Source organism: Poecilia reticulata, chromosome 12 (genome assembly GCF_904066995.2).
Source record: "Poecilia reticulata chromosome 12, P_reticulata-male-v2, whole genome shotgun sequence".
Lineage (NCBI taxonomy): Eukaryota > Metazoa > Chordata > Actinopteri > Cyprinodontiformes > Poeciliidae > Poecilia > Poecilia reticulata.
In genome coordinates, this window is record NC_088841.1 from 28,454,360 (window position 1) to 28,462,052 (window position 7,693).

Sequence of the window (7,693 nt, forward strand, 5' to 3'; positions counted from 1 at the left end):
GATCGGAGTTACGATGGCGACGTAAAAAGCGAAAAACGAGCGAAATTTCCAACTGCCGAACCCTTAGAGTGTAACTGAAACCAACTGCCGCTTTTTAGAGTGAGAAAGAGGGTGGAATTTTGACCCAAAAATAATTTTGAAATCGCTCTCATGGCTGCAAAACTTGTGCTATTGGTATGAAAGTTGGTCAGGAAATAGCACCGCATGCCTGCTCCGGTGAAATGTTTTCAAAATTTCTCTAGGGCTTACGGTTTTCTGTCCAGGTGCTTCAGAGCAAAGTTATGGGACATGACCAACTGACGCTTCATCCCCAGTGTTTTATAGGTTTTTGAGTTACTACAGAATGTTATATCTGCAGGCAGGGCAGAGTTTTCTGGCATTATATCACTGGTTTAACCCAACCACTGTTACACATTGGATTAGTGTGGCCATTTAAATTAAGCTTACTGAAAATTTCATGATAAAAGCCTGTATATTTCTATGCAGCCAAACTAACTCCTAACTAAAGCCTTGACATGTTTCACATCAATTCATTACTCTTTTGGCCTTTATGTGACTGGTTTAAACAAACTACTGTAACACTATGATTTGGTGTGGTAGTTAAAATGAAGTTTACTGAAGTTTCAAAATAAAGTCTGCATATTCCTCACGTTAGTGCACCGCCGTAGGCGGTGCAATAATATTCAGCTTTTTTTACCTTTTTTTGCTCAGGATAGTGAACTGCCTTGCGCAGCAAGGCAGTTCATTAACATTAGCACAAACATTTGCATTTGACCCGCCATTTTAGTGCACCGCCGTAGGCGGTGCAATAATATTAAACTTTTTTGTTATTTATTTGTCAGGATAGTAAACTGCCTTGCGCAGCAAGCCTTGACATTTTTCAATGACTCTTTTGGCCTTTTTGTGACTGGTTTAAACAAACTACTGTTACACATTGAAATGGTAAGGTAGTTAAAATGAAGCTTAATGAAAGTTTCAAAATAAAAGTGCATACTTCCCTGAGGTTAGTGCACCGCCGTAGGCAAAGAATGCCTGCTCCGGTAAAATGTTTTCGAAATTTCTCTAGGGCTTACGGTTTTCTGTCCAGGTGCTTCAGAGTAAAGTGATGGGAAATGACCAACTGACGCTCCTCCTCTGTGTTTAATATAGGTTTTTGAAAATTACTGAGCTCTGCACACACCATATTTCTCTCATCAGTGCAATTCCTGTGAATGACCTACAGATATGAATCACTGTACTATCGGAGAAGACAAATAGCCCTCTCATACGCTTCAAACGGTTTTCGGATCGGCCTTACGGATCTTGAATGGGAAGGGGTCGTTCAGTGTGCTTGTTTTAGTGAAACTGGCTGGCTCAAACAGATAGAATGTCTCCCCTGTGTGTCTCTCTTACAGCTGGCACCCTGTGGCCTATTTACCATAGCAACCGAACATGGCAACAGCTCCTGGGTCAGATAGCAAACACTATGGCAAACATACAGTTAAAGCAGAGGGCATTATTTAAGTGGTTTAACACACCCACTGTTAAACATTGGATTAGTGTGGCCATTTATAATGAAGCTTAATAAATTTTCAAATAAAAGCTTGATCATTTTTACATCCTGCAATTGCTCTACTGGTGATTTAAAACTGGTGTTACCAATTACTGTTACAGACTGGATTAGTGTAGCCATTGATAATGACGCTTACTGAAAATTTCAAAATAAAAGCTTTGGCCATTTTTACATCAAGCAATTGTTCTTTTGGGCCTTACATGACTGGTTTAACCAAACCACTGTTACACATTGAATTAGTGTGGTCATTAAAATGAAGCTAATTGAAACTTCAAAATAAAACTTGTATATTCCTCTCACATGAGTGCACGCCGCTCAGGATAGTGAACTGCTTGCGCAGCAAAGCAGTTCACAATTAGCACAAACTTTAGCATTCACCCCCTTGACTATATGCTTCAAACAGTTTTGGATCACTCTTGCAGTTCCTGAACAGAAGGAGATGTTTGGACTGCTTTGTTCAGAAAAACTAACAGTTAGAATTCTGTTTCTCTCTTTAGTCTCACTCACATGATAGTTGAGCTGCTCTTTAGAACTACAATGACTGAGGTCAGAACTACAACATGGCGGAATCCAATATCACATAGGATGAGCTGGCATTTAGATCTACTTGCTGTTTTGGTCATTATATTGGTGGAATATACAAACCACAGTTACACATTGGATAAGTGTGCTATTGAAATGAAGCTTACAAAAAATTTCAAAATAAAAGCCCCGACATTTTTCACGTTAGGTTATTGGTCTTTTGGGCTTTATGGGACTGGTTTAAACAAACCAGACTTGCACATTGAATTAGCGTGGTCCTTAAAATGAAGCTTACTGAACTTTCAAAATAAAAGCCTGCATACTCCTCTCATGTCAGTGCACTGCCATAGGCGGTGCAAGAACTTTTTTTTTAACCTTTTTTTCTCAGTATATTAGCACAAAGAGTAGCACTTCACTGCCCCTAGTGCATTGCCTTGCGCAGCACACACACAGCAGTTGGCTGAGGATTAATTACTATAGAAGAACTACAACATGGTGGAACTCTCAGATACCACACATTAGGGCTGAGCTGGCATTTAGACCTACTTGCTGTTTTGGGCATTATATAGCTGGACTGTTACACATTGGATTAATGTGGCCATTAATCCAATGTGTAACAATTATGAAGCTTACTAAAATTTCAAAATAAAAGCCTTGACATTTTTCACATCAGGTAATTGCTCTTTTGTGCTTTATGCGCATGGTTTAAACAAACTACTGTTACACATTAAATTGGTGAGGTAGTTAAAATGAAGCTACTGAAAATTTCAAATTAAAAGTCTGTATATTCCTCACTTTTAGTGCACCGGCATAGGCGGTGCAATAATATTAGTTTTTTATGTTATTATTTCTCAGGATAGTGACAGTTCATTAGCATTAGTACAAAAGTTATCATTTCACTGTCTTTCACTAATACACTAGCATTTTCACCTAAAGTTAGCTTTTAGCCAATTTTCTCATTAATTAGACATGTTTAGTGTGCTGAATATAGTAGTAAAATTAAAACAACATTGTCCTGTTGCTCCACATGCTACTGCCAGCATTTAAGCTAACATTAGCATATTGGCTAATTTTAGCTCATGCATCATTTTAACATAATGAATGGTACAACTACAGCTTATTCAACATGCTTCTGCCTCTCCACAGTTAATTGACTACGTTGCAGCTTTCTTTAGCATAATGCTAATTTTTAGCATAAAACCCTGCGTCAAAGCCGACGGGCACACTTTGGCATGCCCCTTTAAAATTTCTGCAGGAATTTTCTAGTTATAATATATTTATTCTTCCGTTACCGTTAATGCGGCTCGTACCGCTGCGTGCACCCACAAAAGTGGTATCAAAACGTGCGGCTCGATCCCGGCAAGGAGCTATTACTTTTATGGGGATCGGAGTTAAACGGAACATAAAAAGCGAAAAACGACGAAATTTCAATGCCGAACTTGAGTGTACTGAAACAACTGCCGCTTTTTAGAGTGAGAAACAGGTGGATTTTGACCCAAATAATTTTAAATCGTCTCATGCCGTAAACTTGTGCTATTGGTATGAAAGTTGGTCAGGAGATAGCACCGCATGTCTGCTCCGGTAAAATGTTTTCGAAATTTCTCTAGGGCTTACGGTTTTCTGTCCAGGTGCTTCAGAGCAAAGTGATGGGACATGACCAACTGACGCTCCCCTCAGTGTTTAATATAGGTTTTTGAAAAATTACTGAGCTCACCACACACCATTTTTCTCTCATCCGTGCAATTATTGTGAATGACCCACAGATATGAATCACGGGACTATCAGAGACGACAAGTAGCCCTCTCATACGCTTCAAACGGATTTTGGATCGGCTAACGGTTCCCGAACGGGAAGGGTCGTTCAGACTGCTTTTTTCATTAAAATGACTGGGTGTTCTCAAAGTTGCATGAAGTGTCTCACACACACACACAGCAGTTGGCAGAGGCTTGATCGCTATGGCAACTGCTGGTTTGGCCTACAAGGTCTCTGTAGTTCTAAACATGGTGAACACCTTATACAGAGGGCAGAGCAGAAGGTCAGGACTACAACATGGCGGATCATTCAGTTATTACAGAGGAGGGCTGAGCTGGAATTTAGAGCTACTTGCTGTTTTGGGCATTATATTGGTGGATTAACCAACCACTGTTACACATTGGATTAGTGTGTCTATTTAAAATGAAGCTTACTGAAATTTCAAATAAAGCCCTGACATTTTTCACATCAGGTTATTGCTTTTTTGGGCTTTATGGGACTGGATTAAACAAACCAGAGTTGCACATTGAATTAGCGTGGTCATTAAATGAAGCTTACTGAAGTTTCAAATTAAAAGTCTGCCTATTCCTCTAGTGTTAGTGCACCGCCGAAGGCGGTGCATATATTAGCCTTTTTTATGTTATTTATTTCTCAGGATAGTGAACTGCCTTGCGCAGCAAGGCAGTTCATTAACATTAGCACAAACATTAGCATTTGAGTCCCCTTGACTATATGCTTCACACGGTTTTCGGATCACTCTAAAGATCCTGAATAGGATGGAGATGTTGGACTGCTTTGTTCAGATAAACTAACTGCTTCAAACGTTAGAATCTGTTTATCCCTTTGTGTCTCACTCACACGATAGTTGAGCTGCTCTTTAGAACTACAATGACTGAAGGTCAGAACTACACATGGCGGAACTCCCAAATGTCACATAGGGATGAGCTGGCATTTAGATCTGCTTGCTGTATGGGACTTTATATAGCTGGATTAACCAAACCACAGTTACACATTGGATTAGTGTGTAATCCACTGTAAATAAAAAAGCTATTGTAATAAGCTTACTGAAAGTTTCAATAAAGCCTTGACATTTTTCACATCAGGTCATTACTCTTTTGGCCTTTATTTGACTGGTTTAAACAAACTACGTAACACATGAATTGGTGTGGTAGTTAAAAAGACGCTAACTGAAAGTTTCAAATAATAGTCTTCACATCCCTCTCGTGTTAGTGCACCGCCGTAGGCGTTGCAATAATATAAGCTTTTTTTATGTTATTTATTTCTCAGGATTGTGAACTGCCTTGCTCAGCAAGGCAGTTCATTACATTAGCACAACATTAGCATTTCACTTCCTTTGACTAGTGTACTAGCACTTTTACCTAAAGTTAGCTATTAGCTAATTTTTTCATTTATTAGACATGTTTATATACTGAATGGAGTAGTAAAATTAAAACAACATGGTCCTGTTTCTCACATGCTACTGCCAGCATTTAAGCTAACATTAGCATATTGGATAATTTTAGCTCATGCATCAATTTTAACATAATGAATGGTACAACTACAGCTTAGTAAACATGCTTCTGCCTCTCCACAGGTTATTGACTAGTTGCAGCTTTCTTTAGCATTAACGCTAATTTTTAACATCATACGCTGCGTCAAAGCCGACGGGCACACTTTGGCATGCCCCTTTAAATTTCTGCAGGAATTTTCTAGTTATTTATTATTCTTCCGTCACCGTTAATGCGGCTCGTACCGCTGCGTGCCACCCACAAAGTGGTATCAAATCGTGCGGCTCGATGCCGAGATGGGAGCTATTACTTTTATGGGGATCGGAGTTACGACGGCGACGTAAAAAGCGAAAAACGAGCAAATTTCCAACTGCCGAACCCTTAGAGTGTAACTGAAACCAACTGCGCTTTTAGGTGAGGAACAGGGTGGATTTTGACCCAAAATAATTTTGAAATCGCTCTCATGGCCGCAAACTTGTGCTATTGGTATGAAAGTTGGTCAGGAAATAGCACCGCATGTCTGCTCCGGTAAATGTTTTCAAATTTCTCTAGGGCTTACGGTTTTCTGTCCAGGTGCTTCAGAGCAAAGTGACGGGACATGACCAACTGACGCTTCATCTCCAGTGTTTTATATAGGTTTTTGAGTTACTACAGATGGAGGGTGAACAGAATGTTAAATCTACAGGCAGGGCAGAGTTTTCTGGGCATTATATCACTGCTTTAACCCAACAACTGTTAACATTGGATTAGTTTGGCCATTTAAAATTAAGCTTACTGAAATTTTAATAAAAGCCTGTATTTTCTTTGCAGCCTAACTAACTCCTAACTAAGCCTTGACATTTTTCACATCAGGTCATTACTCTTTTGGCCTTTATGTGAATGGTTTAAACAAATACTGTAACACTATGATTTGGTGTGGTAGTTAAATGAAGTTTACTGAAAGTTTCAAATAAAAGTCTGCATATCTCACGTTAGTGCACCGCCGTAGGCGGTGCAATTATACTCAGCTTTTTTTACCTTTTTTTGCTCAGGATAGTGAACTGCTTGCGTAGCAAGGCAGTTTATTACATTAGCACAACATTAGCATTTGACCCACCATTTTAGTGCACCGCGTAGGCGGTGCAATAATATTAAAGTTTTTGTTATTTATTTCTCAGGATAGTGAACTGCCTTGCTGTGCAAGGCAGTTTACTGAATAATATCAATAAATATCCTGAGAAATAATATCAGGGAAGACAAAAGCCCTCTCATACGCTTCAAACAGTTTTTGCATCGGCCTTACGGATCTTGTAGGGGAAGGGGTCGTTCAGACTGCTTTTTCATCAAATCTGACTTTGTGTTTACATCAGTCTTATTCAAAATAAGCATTCTAGCAATTTTTAGTAACTTTTTCCTGTCAGGTTAGTACATTTACATCAGTCTTTCTTAAATAAGCATTTTACCCATTTTTGCTTTGGTCTCTGGTTAGTATATGTACTAAGTCTTTCTTAAATGAGCATTTTAAGCTAAGACCCTGTTCCTCCTTCTACTGTAGACAACTCCTGCAGGTAAAAAAATATTGTTACATCATATAACCCTAAAGAACATACTACTGAATCATTTTTGAAATATAACTTTGTATTTAGGGAAATTACATTGATCACAAAAAAATTAAATTAATCTTTTTTTTTTTTTTTTAAAGATTTATTTAAAATTACTGAGCTCTGCACACACCATATTTCTCCCATCAGTGCAATTCCTGTGAATGACTACAGATATGAATCACGGTACTATGGGAGACGACAAATAGCCCTCTCATACGCTTCAACGGTTTTCGGATCGGCCTTACGGATCTTGAATGGGAAGGGGTCGTTCAGTGTGCTTGTTTTAGTGAAACTGGCTGGCTCAAACAGATAGAATTGTCTCCCCCTGTGTCTCTCTTACAGCTGGCACCCTGTGGCCTATTTACCATAGCAACCGAACATGGCAACAGCTCCTGGGTCGATACAAACACTATGGCAACATTCAGTTAATAAGGCAGAGGGCTATTATTAAGTGGTTTAACACACCCACTGTTAACATTGGATTAGTGTGGCCATTTACAATGAAGCTTAATAATTTTTCAAAATAAAGCCTTGATCATTTTTACATACTGCAATTGCTCTACTGGTGATTTAAACTGGTGTTACCAAATTACTGTTACAGACTGGATTAGTGCGGCTATTTAAATGACGCTTACTGAAAATTTCAAATAAAAGCTTTGGCCATTTTTACATCAAGCAATTGTTCTTTTGGGCCTTACATGACTGGTTTAACAAACCACAGTTGCACATTGAATTAGTATGGTCATTAAAATGAAGCATACTGAAAGTTTCAAATA